Source organism: Chiloscyllium plagiosum, chromosome 31 (assembly GCF_004010195.1).
Source record: "Chiloscyllium plagiosum isolate BGI_BamShark_2017 chromosome 31, ASM401019v2, whole genome shotgun sequence".
NCBI classification, from domain to species: domain Eukaryota; kingdom Metazoa; phylum Chordata; class Chondrichthyes; order Orectolobiformes; family Hemiscylliidae; genus Chiloscyllium; species Chiloscyllium plagiosum.
In genome coordinates this window covers 24961494-24975423 of record NC_057740.1, presented here as the reverse complement: position 1 = coordinate 24975423, position 13930 = coordinate 24961494, and the positions used below count along the sequence as shown (strand labels likewise).

General features: G+C 42.0%; 1 long non-coding RNA gene across 2 annotated transcripts; it reads left to right on the top strand.

Annotated features, from left to right (window-relative positions):
- Positions 1–8847: 8847 nt before the first annotated feature.
- Positions 8848–13168, top strand: LOC122565098. 2 transcript variants are annotated; one of them, XR_006316082.1, is made up of 2 exons: positions 8848–9195; positions 10181–13168. It is a non-coding gene; the product is annotated as an uncharacterized LOC122565098 (long non-coding RNA). The 2 variants fall into 2 exon arrangements; XR_006316083.1 differs by having other exon boundaries at positions 8848–9209.
- The last annotated feature ends 762 nt before the right edge of the window (positions 13169–13930 follow it).

The following is a 13930-nucleotide window of genomic DNA, read 5'->3' as shown; positions in this document are numbered from 1 at the left end:
GCAGCAATTTAGGTCTATGTTTCAGATTTTCAGCATCTGCAGTATTTTGCCTTTTACAACAGAATACACTCCAATGAATGACAGCCACATTCAAGAAACTATGAACCTGCACTCCAAGGTCTCTGTGTTCAGCAACAATCCCTATGATCTTACCATTAAGTGTATAAGTCCTGCTAAGATTTGCTTTCCCAAAATGCAGCACCTCACATTTACCTGAATTAAACTCCATCTGCGACTTCTCAGCCTATTGGCCCAGCTGGTCAAGTTCCTGTTGTAATCTGAGGTAATGTTCTTCGCTGTCCACTACACCTCCAAGTTTGGTGTCACCTGCAAACGTACTAACTGTACCTCTTATGCTCACATCCAAATCATTTATGTAAATGACAAAACGTAGAGGGTCCAGCACCGATCCTTGTGGCACTCCACTGGTCACAGGCCTCCAGTCTGAAAAACAACCCTCCACCACCACCCTCTGTCTTCTACCTTTGAGCCAGTTCTGTATTCAAATGGCTAGTTCTCCCCGTATTCCATGAGTTGTAACCTTGCTAATCAGTCTCCCATGGGGAACCTTGTCGAACACCTTACTGAAGTCCATATAGTTCACATCGACCGTTCTGCCCTCATCAATCCTCTTTGTTACTTCTTCAAAAAACTCAATCAAGTTTGTGAGACATGATTTTCCACACAAAGCCATGTTGACTATCCCTAATAAGTCCTTGCCTTTCCAAATACATTACATTCTGTCCCTTAGGATTCCCTCCAACAGCTTGCCCACCACTGACGTCAGTCACTGGTTCCCTGACTTGTCCTTACCACCCTTTTTAAACAGTGGCACCACGTTTGCCAACCTCCAGTCTTCCGGCACCTCACCTGTGACAATCGATGATACAACTTTCTCAGCAAGGGGCCCAGCGATCACTCCTCTAACTTCCCACAGAGTTCTAAGGTATACCTGATCAGGTCCTGGGGATTTATCCACCTTTATGCGTTTCAAGACATCCAGCACTTCCTCCTTTGTAATGTGGACATTTCACAACGTGTCACCATCTATTTCCTTGCATTCTATATCTTACATGACCTTCTCCACAGTAAGTACTGATGCAAAGTACTCGTTTAGTATCTCCCCCATTTTCCGCGGCTCCACACAAAGTCCGCCTTGCTGATCTTTGAGGGGCCCTATTCTCTCCCTAGTTACCCTTTTGTCCTTAATGTATTTGTAAAAACCCTTTGGATTCTCCTTAACTCTATTTGCCAAAGCTATCTCATGTCCCCTTTTTGCTCTCCTGACTTCCCTCTTAAGTATACTCCTACTGCCTTTATACTCTTCTAAGGATTCACTCGATTTATCCTGTCTATTTCTGACATATGCTTCCTTCTTTTTCTTAACCAAACCCTCAATTTCGTTAGTCATCCACCATTCCCTATACCTACCAGCCTTTCCTTTCACCCTAACAGAAATATACTTTCTCTGGATTCTTGTTATCTCATTTCTGAAGGCTTCCCATTTTCCAGCCGTCCCTTTACCTGCAAACAACTGCCCCCAATCAGCTCTTGAAAGTTCTTGCCTAATACTGTAAAAATTGGCCTTTCTCCAATTTAGAACTTCAACTTTTAGATTTGGTCTATCCTTTTCCATCACTATTTTAAAATGAATAGAATTATGGTCACTGGCCCCAAAGTGCTCCCCCACTGACACCTCAGTTTTCTTTCATTCATTTATCCATTCATATCAATTTATTTCATCACTCCCCATGTTTTATTTTATCCAGGTGAATGAAGATCAAATCAATCAATTCAGTTTGATTGCTGCATAGCTGGATAGGATCTGCATGCTGCTGATCCAGGATTCCTTCAAGAAACTTGCAGATAATAGCAAAATACTACAGATGTTGGAAATCTGAAACAAAAACAGAAAAGTGCCGAAGAAACTCAGCGCCAGTGGAAAGAAAAGCAGAGTTAATATTTTGAGAGTTATTTTGGGCTCAAAGCTTTAACTCTGTTTCTCTCTCCACAGATGCTGCCAGATCGACTGTATTTTTCTCAGCATTTTCTGTTTTTGACTCTTAAAGGGACCATTAGAAAACATCACCAAAAGAGTAAGTGTGGTCATAAATACCTAGCCAAAAGTGAAATTAGCAGGAATGATTCCATCAGCTCTGCTGCAGTCCTGAAGACAATTATTACTGCCCCCTTGACTCATCGCCAATCCATCATGCTCTGATAGCCTCTCACCCAATCAATCACTGACCTCCTTGCCAATTACTACCCCTACGTGCGATCCTCCCACTTCCCAGGACATGCCTGGGAGCCACTAAGAGAGATGTGGCAGCCCAAAATCCACAGTCAATTTGTCAGCAAGTTGTGTGGGACTGCCAGGATGTTCCCACAGTTCACCGATTTGAGGCCTGAGGAACCCAACTTCCACCATACCTAGCCACCCTACCCATTCCAGTGCAGGGACTTTGCTCTGTGCCCTTTCACCCAGACAGGCTGCCATGAACCAGTTTAGAGTCATGGAGTCAGACAGTATAGAAACAAACGCTCCGGTCCAACTTGTCCAGGCCAACCAGATTTCTCAAACTAGACTAGTTCCACTTGCTTGTACTTGGCCCACATCCCTCTAAACCTTTCCTATCTATGCACCTGTTTAAATGTCTTTTAAATGTTGTAACTGTCCCTACATCTACCACTCCCTTTGGCAGTTCATTCCATATATGCACCACCCTCTGTGTGAAAAAGTTGTCCTTCAGGTCCCTTTTAAATCTTTCCCCTCTCACCTTAAAAATATACCCCCTAGTTTTGAACTCCCATACTCTAGGAAAACAACCTTGGCTATTCACCTTATCTATACTCCTCATAATTTTATAAACCCCTATAAGGTCACCCTCAACCTCCTGTGCTCCAGCGAAAAATGTCCCAGCCTATCCAGCTCTCCTTATAACTCAACCCCCTTCCCCAGTCCCGGCAACAGCCTTGTCAATTTTTCTGAACCGTTTCCAATTGAATTATATGTTTGCTATAGTGGGGTGACCAGACTGTACACAGTACTACAAAAGTAGTCTCACCAATGTCTTGTACAATCTCAACATGACATCCCAATTCCTATGGTCAATAGTTTGAGCAATGTAAGTAAACATGTTAAAAACCTTCTTAACCACCCTGTCTACCTATGATGCAATCTTCAAAGAAATACAGCTTAGGCATATTAGGGGGACACAGTGGCTCAGTGGTTAGCTTTGCTGCTTCACAGCACCAGGGTCCCAGGTTCGATTCCAGCCTTGGGTGACTGTCTGTGTGGAGTTTGCACATTCTCCCTGTGTCTATGTGGGTGTGCTCTGGTTTCTTCCTACAGTCACAAAGATGTGCAGGCCAGGTGAATGGTGCATTTGTCAGAGGGAAATGGGTCTGGGTGGATTACTCTTTGGAGGGTCAGTGTGTACTGATTGGGCTGAATGGCCTGTTTCCACACTGTAGGTAATCTAATACCTGAACCTTTGGTCTCACTGTTCAACAACACTACACAGGGCCCTACTCTTAACTGGATAAGTCTGGCCCTTGTTCATGCAATACCTCACATTTATCCAAATTAAACTTCTCAGGCAAGAATTTAATGCATTTAAGATTTCCTTCAAATGCACAAAGCTGTGCTATCTATCCCTTTAGGGGCAAGGGCAGCAGGCATATGGAAACAAGATCACTGTACAAGTACCTTTCCAATTCACAACCACCTAAACATGGATATGTTTACCACTGTCTCTTCATCATGGTTGGGTTAAAACCCTGGAAAGTCCTCCTGAAAAGCACAGTAGGTGGAAGAGTATTACAGAGTCTTCAGGGGTTCAAGAAGATGAGGCACACAAACTTCTGAAAGTCAATTAAAAATGAACACTACAAACAGAAGTTGCTGGAGAAATTCAGCAGCTCCAGCAGCATTTGTTGAAAGAAAGTAGTGTTAATATTAGAGTTAATGTTTTGAGTTCAGTGACCGTTCTTCCTCGATGCTAGTTGGAAAAGGTGGTCTTTATGCTGATGATGGAGTTGGGAAAGGGTTGGAAATGTGAGCAGATAAGTGGAGGTGGAGCCCATAGAGAGGAAGAAAGAAGCTTGGCAGAGAAAGAGGCGGTTGATCGTAAGCCAGGGAAGAAGAGAAACTGGATATTTTTAATGAGTATTTGAAAATGAGTTGGCTGTGCTGAAAGCAATTCATATCGTGGTAGGACCATGGGCTGTGGAGGTAGATTCTTAGACAAGGAAGGAGGAGTTCTTCTCTTAAATTGTTAAACTCGATGTTGAGTCTTGACAGTTGTAAGGATCCCAAGAGGAAGATGAGGTGACGTTCTTCCAGATTGTGCTGAGCCTCACTGAAGCACTGCAGCAGACCCAAAACAGAAAGGTTGGCAAGAGAACATAGTGGTTTGTTGAAGTGGCAGGCAACTGGAAGCTCGGGGTCATTTTCATAGACAGACTGCAGGTGTTGGCAAAGCAGTCATTCAGTTTGCGTTTTGCCTCCCCAGTGTAAAGAAGACAGTGTTGTGAACAGTGAAAACAGCAGATTAGATGAATGAGATGCAGGTAAATTGCTCCTTTATCTGGAAGGTATGTCGAGGGCCTTGGATGGTGAGGAGGGAGGAGGTAAACAGGCAAATGTTGCATGTTCTGCAATTGCTTGGGAAGGTGTCATGGAGCCCATCCACGGAAACCAAAACCTCATAAATGAACAGAAACCAAAATATTCACCATATATTTAAATATTGCTTCTATTGTTGGAGGTATTTGTGGTGATTGTAACGAGATCAGTCAGCTGGACCTCATGAAAGGGCTGGACCTCCTCAACTGGGAGGTGATGGCCAAATGGCATTATCACTGGAGTGTTAATCCAGAGACCCAGGTAATGTTCTTTGATTCCAGGTTCAAATCCCACGATGGCAGATATTGGAATTTGAATTCAATAAAAAAGTCTGGAATTAAGAATCTAATGATGATCATGAATCCATTGCTGATTGTTATAAAAACCCATCTGATTCACTCATGTCCTTTAGGGAAGGAAGCTGCCATCCTTACCTGGTCTGACTTATTTGTGATTTCAGATCCACAGCAATGTGGTTGACTCTTGACTGCCCTCTGGGCAATTAGGGATGGGCAATGAAAGCTGGCCTAGCCAGTGATGCCCACATCCTGTGACTGAATTTAAATAAATGAGTTCCCTGATTGGAACTGTTAATCTGGTCCAATTAGGGAGCCCTAGCTGACAGATAAAATGGGGAGTGTCAGAGATACTGAGACTTTGAGAGCTGACTCTGAAGAAGCAGTACTAAAGTCAAGGACTGTTCATGTGTAAATAAAGGATGACTTGGTGACGGGATACCGGCCTCTGTGGAGTTATTTCAGTGATGAGAGTAAAGCTCAATCCTGACGAAACTTGCTTGCAACATCTTTGAGTTGGGCTAAGCATTTCTTATATCATGCCTTTATTTGGGAAGTATGACTCATTCAACCCTGCTGTTGAGGACTGGACCCAGTATTTGGAAAGAATGTTTTTTGGGGGGCAAACGACATTCTGGCAGACAACAAACAACAAGTAATTCTCCTGACAGCCTTTTTTTCTTATTAGGAGCCTAACATTCCCTGAGGCACTAGATACTAAAACCTAAAGAATTGACAGATATAGTTAAGGAACATTATGATGCCAAGGCTCCTCTAATTTTGAGATACTACCATTTTTACTCAGCAATGCGAGAGCTGGGGAATCTGTATTCGGATTTTTGACTAGGTTAAGAGGACTGGCAGAAGCCTGTGACTTTGGTTTAACTCTTAATGAGGTGCTTAGAGCCTTTCTAGAATGTGGGATTAATGATGTAACTTTGCAAAAACATCTACATCCTCAATAGATACCAAGCTGTCATGGTTTTCATTTGATTACAGGACCACCCCACATACAACAACAAGTATAGCACTGACAGAGTTTCTAATGGGTAGGAGACTGGACCGCAAGTTAAGCCTGATCTTCCCAAACCTGGGTGGGGAGGATGAAATGGCATCAGGAATGCCAATGCTGGACACAAGAATTTGTCAAGTGAGAGACAGTTTGATGCAGGGGTTGAAATTTGGTGTAAGAATCACGGAAATGGCCCCCACATGGATTAGAGGCATAGTGAACATGAGATCAGGACCAGTGACATATAAAGTTCGGGTATATGTCCAACAGTCCTGAAGAAGCATGTGGATCATATGAAAGCCGCAAATTCACAACTGGGACAGAAGCAAAATGTGACGTTTTCCTCGAAACGTTCAGATAGACTTCTGGTAACTGTGGGTTCTCTGTCATGCAAGGGTGAGTCCTCAGATTCAGAGATGGACATGTCAGATGCAGCCACCTCGATGCCTTTGCGGCAGAGGGAGAGGGGGAAATTCTACTGAGGCACTCCCAGCAAAAAAGGCGAGCTCCCATGTGTTACATGACACCTATATTGGATGCCAACTCAAAGGAGCCTGACCCAGTGTTAAAATGCCTCATGAATCTCTCCAAGAAAAAGGACTCTCCAAGAAATGTCCTTGAACTCAGACGGGAAGGGATGTCGTGATTGTAACAAAGTCAGCCAACCGGACCATAGAATATGAGTTCCCTGATTGTGGCTGTTAATCTGGTCTGAACAGGGAGCCCTGGCTGACAAATATAGACAGGAGTGTTCATGATATTGACATTTGGATAGCTGACTGTGAAGAGGCAGTACTAGAATCAAGGGCGATTAATGTGGAAATAAAGGGTGACTTGGTGACGGGTTATCAGACGAAAGAGATAATTGTTGACTTCAGAAGGGCATGGAGCGACCACTCTCTGATGGACATGGACAGCTTCCCCATGGAGATTGTGAAGAGCACCACATTTCTTGGCATTCACTTGGCAGAGAATTGCACCTAGACCCTTAACACCAGCTCCATAGCCAAGAAAGCCCAGCAGCATATTTACTTTCTGCGCAAGCTAAGGAAAGCTGACCTCCCACCCCCATCCTCACCACATTCTACAGAGGGTTCACTGAGAGTACCCTGAACTGCTGCATCACTGCCTGGTTTGTGATTTGCACCGTCTCGGATCGTAAGACCCTACAATGGATAGTGAGCACACCTGAGAAGACCATCGGGATGTTTTTTCCCTCCATTACAGCTATTTATTCCACACAATGCATCCAAAGGCTAAGAGTATTGTGGAAGACCCCACAGACCCCTCAATCAAACTCTTTTCTCTCCTGCCATCTGGCAGAAGATACCGCAGCATACAGTTTCTCACAGCCAGACTGTGCAACAGTTTCTTCTCCTGAGCCATTAGGCTCCTTAACACAGTATAATCCGACCCTTTCCCATCTGAAATTCTTTTGTGTTTCTGCTAGAAAAATGTCTATCATTCATCATTCTTCTGTTACACTGTAACTTATGTGTTTTGCACTTGTTATACACTTTATGCTGTGTACGATTGTGAAGTTTGTGCTGTCAATGTAGCACCCTCGGTACTGGAGGAACGCTGTCTTGTTTTTTACTGTATCAGTTGTATATGGTAGAAATGACAAATAAAAGCCACTCTACTCTCTCTCCGTCTACTCTCTCTATTCTCACTACTCTATGAAGTTAGTTCAGTCTTCACATAAGAGGTATTGCAGAAAACATGCAAAACATTCACAAAAACCTTTTGAAAGGCACAGAAATGTAATATAGGATGTCATATGGTTATTGACTTTCTCAATTCTCTGACAAAATTTGAGAATAACTTTAAGATTAGGAAATTTATTGGCTGTGAAAAATTACGTGGACAGTGCTAAATAAGACAGTCTACATTTAGCGCTCCCAGTCCAAGATATAAATGGTTTCTTCACATGCATGCAGGGAGCATCTCAAAGGCTCTCTACTAAGTTACAAATACTTACGATTTTTATACATAAAATACAGTTTCGGCCGCCGTTTTGGGTAGACAATCTACATGTTCAAACTGCTAAATGAAAGCTTAAACCTGACTATTCAGGAGTCAGAGAATCATTGAGATGTACAGCACGGAAACAGACCCTTTAGTCCAACTCAACCACGCCAACTAGACATCCCAATCTGACCTAGTCCTATTTTGAGGCATTTGGTCCACGTCCCTCTAAACCCTTCTTATTCATATACTCATCCAGATGCCTTTTAAATGTTGTAATTGTACCAGCCTCCACCATTTCCTCTGGTAGCTCATTCCATACATACACCAGCCTCTTGTGTGAAAATGTTATCCCTCAGGTCCTTTTTAAACCTTTCCCGTCTCACCTTAAACCTATACCATCTAGTTTTGTATTCCCCCAACCTGGGGAAAAGACCTTAATTCTTCATCCTGTCCATGTCCCTCATCATTTTATAAACCTCTAAGTTCACCCTTCAGCCTCCAAGACTCTTCGTAAAAAAGGAACTTGAGCAGCTTTAAAAATGTAACCTTCCGATAATTATGTGGATAAACTTGTTTAAAGCTGAATACCTGCACACTGAAGACAGGAGATAGTTAACTTATTTTCCTAATAATATTACATTGTGGTTTCAATGCTTAACTTTCTAATTACCTGTCACTAAATGACATGTTGTGTCCTGATTGGTAAGAAAGTGCAAACTCAATCCTAACTTCAGTAATTTAATCTGAGAGTTATGTCCTGAAATGTGTGGAGACTCCCATTATCTTTGGGAGTCCTATGTATCTCACTGCATCTTATCTTAACAAATTACAGACTCAGATTCTCCTTTTCCTTCATTTGTGGTTAGCTTGTCAAAGAGGAAAAAGTCATTCTTTGTGATTTCCGCTTCCTGTTTTCGGACATCTGTCCTATGTGTCCCAACTTCGTAAACCCCGAGTGGACGGAGGGAGCTCTTCAATGATAGCGTCAGTGGTGAAGTGCAGCATTTCCACAGACACCTGGGAATCACTGGTCCAAGACTGTCTAAAGTGGAGGAGGAGCATCTGGGAAGGTGTTGAGCACCTCGAGACTTGCCGCCAAGACAAAGTGGAAACTCTGCGAAAACAGCGGAATTAGCATGTCTGTCATACCAATAACCCACCCACGCTTTCCTGTGACCAGGAAACAGGGGATGTGATAGCCGCATCAGTCTGCATTGCTGTCTACAAACTTAACCTGAGAGTGGAAGAAAGTCATCCGCATCTGCGAGGGACCGCCAAAAGTTCTCTGAGTAAATTTTGACAGGTTATTCTGCTTGAACCTTTTACATTCTTGTTTAAAATACTGGAGTTTTCCTGTCTTTTACTTTATTGTATTTCATTGGTTCAGATGAAACTTGACAACAAAAACCCAAAACTGAAATACCACAAGAGTGATATGCAAGTTGACATTTTCACTTTAGAGGGAGCATTTCACATTGTTCCCATGAGAACATAACCATCTGCTCTTTGTATGAGGGATAATTTCGCACAGTGGGAAATCCACTGGAGAGATGCTTTCTGATGCAGTGAAAAGGATTACTTGTCCTGTACAAATGAGTGGTAAATGACATGTTTTAATCCAGCAAAAAAAGCTTTTGCAGTTATGATCTGTGTATAATGGCTTTGAATGGAGGAAATTCAGGCCTCCAGTTCTGCTGCTGGGAGGCCATCACTGGCCAGTTAAAATAGCTGCCACTGCTGCAGAAACTGGAGTTATTTTTAATCAAGCTGCTCGGATATGTTATGACACACCTCCAGGCCAGGTGGGATCTGAATACAGGCCTTCCAGTCTAGAGGTAGGACTGTACCACTGTACCACTAGGCACTTTGCAGGAACTGGGTGCTTACTAGAAAATTCCAAATCCCTTAATTGTCCTAAATTGACCCATAATGACTTGGATCACTTACCCTCCTGCCATCTCGACAAAAATGGACTGTGAGCAAACTGGAGCTAGGAAATCAGCAGACAAATCAGCAATGGAACTTTTAGCACTTGTATACCCGTGAACCTAGTACTGACAGGTGCTTTGAACCATGCCCAAGGTTTGTGAAAAAGAAAATCTAACAGACCAATCAAGATGGCTTCTTGTGTTTCTTACCCGACCTGCTTTAAGTCTGGTACTTAGCAGAAACTTGAGTACCCAGATTATTTTGGAACAGCTCACCCTATCATGAGCCCTGTTTGTTAAACTTGCTTTTTGACTGTTTCAAAATTTTTCAAAATAATTTCCACAGTGGTTCCTGGAATGGCAAATTGATGCAAGGCGAAAGGACATCTCAGCTCTTGGGAGACACCAACCAATGACCAATGAGATGAAAGGATTGAGGAATGCACTGAAAAGGAATAAATTAATTCAACCTTCAATCAGCTGCAAAGAGAGAAAAAGAAAAGTTAAATGAAGAAAAATGGAATGAGAAAAAGGAAAACAAAGAAAAAAAGTTTCCTATTTAAAACTTAACATTTTCAAAATCTCCAACAATGTACAAACTGAAAGAATGATATTGTACATTAAAATTATTACTTTCTAGACAAGAGAAGTTGATTAGTAATCATCAACAATTAACACATTGCTCAGTGTATTTAATCTAATCATCATACTTTAACTTGTTGCATCAAGTTCAATATACAAAAATATCCAAATTCAAGAACTTCATGTAATTCACAGGATGGTTAACAGTGAAATGTCATTATAATTTATGGTGAATATTTTCCTTGCCAGAAGCTAGAGACAGAGAATCATAGAGTTTTTGCAGCATGGAAAAAGGACAATCAGCCCATCATATCTTGCTGCTTTGGATTTAAAAAGGGATATAAGCACACTGGAAGCAGATCATAGAAGGTTTACTAGACTAATAGATGAATTATCTTCTGAGGAAAGCTGGGTTTGTATAAGCTTGTATCCATTAGAGATTAGAAGGGAAAGTGGTGAATTGACTGAAGCATGTGAGATCCTGAGTGATCTTTATGGGATGAGTCTGGAAAGATTATTTCCTCTGTTGGAAATTGGGGGTCTCTGTTTAAAAATAAGGAGTTACCCATTTAGGTTACAGTTGAGGAAACTTTTTTTCTCAGAGGGTTGTCATTTTTTTGGAACTTTCTTCATCAAAAGGTGGAGAAGCAGATTCCTTGGAAATATTGAATGCAAAGTTAGGTAGATTCTTGTTGAGCCAGAGCTTGATTGGTTACCATGGTAACTTCAAATGTGGAGTCCCTGAACAGCCACAAGCTCATTGAATAACACAGCTGGCTTGAGGGGCCAAGTAGCCTTCTTCTTCTGATCCAAATTTGTCTGTTCATATGTTTGTTTGTGCATTAACCACAGAGTGCATTGTGCAGACACAATTGGCTGCATTTTACCAGCAACATGCATTTCTGGCAAAATCAGGTCATTGGGAAATTAGATCACCGATGGAATTGGAAACCCTTGGGGGCAGGCAGTCAATTTCCATGAGGAAATTCCCAATGAGACTATTGGCACTTTTCCACCAGACCACCAACACCCTCACTCCACCTCCTTATGAGGAGGCTGTCATGTTAAATAATGACAGCCTTTTCATGGCAGACAGGAGGAATAATCTTTTAAACCAATGAGTGAGCTGCAGGTAGGGAAGGCAATTGCCTGCAGTTTAAATATCTCCCTGGATGCGATTGTACTCGGTCCTGGAATTTTCTTTGAAATTTATTTGCATAGCTGCTGTAGGCTTCCTCAGTAATGGCCACTGCTCCCAATGGCGCTGCTGAGTTTGCTGAGTTGCTAGTCCTCTAGGCCAGTAGCTCTAGGGGGCAAGTATTCCATCGACAATAGAATGGCCCCCTGGCAAAACAACCTCTTAATTTGCTCCAATCCATGAGGGAAAAGCCTGCCAGCCTCCTGTACATGCCAGCAACATACATTTCCTGAGGATCGTTCACTTAATTATCAAATTCCAGGACAGTATTCAGAAAAATCTAGGTTGAGATCATTCAGACTTTACCTTCTGTGCTCCTGCTAAAGTCTACAAATAGTCAACTAGATTGCCTGAACGTGTATTCACTCACAAGGATCTCACAGAACTTGTCACGGAACAGAATACTATAAATGTCTCAAAGCATTTTATAAATGCCCCCTTTTATCATTATGTTCTCTCTGACCGATCAAATACCAAATAAGAAACAGGATGGTTCACAGCCATGAGTCATGTCACTACTCTCTACCAGCTATGTACGACTATAATTGCAATAAATTGGCAGCAACCCTAAACTCACTGGCCACATCCAGAAGTCAATGTGGTTCTATGCTTCTGCCATTAAGATTGTGCCAATTTCTCAGCTGGTGTAAATATAGGGAATGCAAAACAAGAAACAAATAGGAATGAAACAAGATTTATTTTAAGTAGAGTGCTTAACTCATGCATGCTATAATTTCATGACAACATCACTGAGTGATGAAGTGCTGCCACTGTAAAGAGCACTGTTATAATTTTCCAAATCTGGGAACCCTTTCAATCTTGTGTTTTGCCAATATTTCTGTTATTTTACTTTTTTTACTCTGTCCCAGTTAACACACACAATTACTAAGACATAATTAGAGAAAGGTCTCAGTATTTACTATTGGGGAAGGCTGCAGTATTCTCCAGCTTGTGACATGCCCAGAGAATTCAGGGATATAGCAGCTGATTTTACAGGCAGGAAATCTTTACAATAAAGGTCCAGGAGTCCTGACCAATACCCTGTAGATTTGTCACTTAGCTGGTGGGCAGGATCAGGAAATTGGCAGCAGGAAGGCAAAATAAGATTCATGGGATTGTTCTGATAATCAGTTCTGAAGGCAACTGGTAATTGAGGTAAAAAGCAGAATATGATGAAAGATAGGCCAGAGCTTTGGAGTTCAAACAACTCCTCAAATGGCAATCCTGCTCTGTTTGGAACACACGAAGTGCAAACAAAAGCAAATTTGGTTAAACTTACACTGGCTTTTTCTGGCCAGTCAGTTCCTCCCACCGTGATTCTGCAGCCTGCACATGGATTGAAGTTAACATGAGGTTGGAATACCGCTGATGTCATTAGGCCACCATTTCTGAAGATCAAAGCAGCAGCCTGCCTGACCTTTGCAGGAATGAGGCTCCATTGGGAAAAACTGCTGGGGCCAGGAACACAGCTGCCTGAAGCTGAGCGAGGATTTTCTCATTTTAACCCCTCCCACAAGCCATTGTTAATAGGGAGGGTGTTTAAAATCCCTGCCAGAAAAAAGATCACACTATATTTTTACATGTACATAGGAAAAGTCAGACACACCCCAAACCCCACAAAAGCTGAAACAAAAAGAAACCCATGAACAGTTTTCAGTGATGACATCATTGAGAGTTGAAGGTTAAAATTAGCTTTGATATTCATGTGAAATGACTAAACTTTACTTCTGTTACGTACTTGCTAACTGTGGGAGAATTTCATCGACACTCAAATTGTAACTTTGGCATTAAGATGACTAATGGTACAACTTTATTGAGATCAGTATTAACTTAAAGCAGATTACATTTATTTGTTTTGATTAAAAAGAATTGTTCTGTGTATTCAAACAGTTTGTGCATTTTGTTTTTTTGTTCTGTGGCCGGGCTCAGTGGTGCTGAGTTTGTATGGAAAGAAACTGACATTTGTGCTGCATTTGCAATCAAGTGATGCCACCCTGTGATCCCAGTAGACTGTACGAGGTCTATTGCATCCTATTGCATGGCCACAACATTACAAATGCACCCTCTGTGCCTTTCAGCCCACTTAGCGTGGAAAACCCCAGTGCCTATCGCTATCTGTGATGGGGTGACCAGTAACCTTTCTACTCACACCGACCCAAAGAAATAAGTTTTCCACTTTGACAGCTCCAGAAAGCTCTCAAATCAGGGACTGTTTTCAAATCAGTGAACGTCCCAGTAATAATAAACTTCAGTTATGCTAATAGTATGGGGAAGTTGGAGCTATTTTCTTTGAAGAAGGTGGAAAGGGGTTTTGAC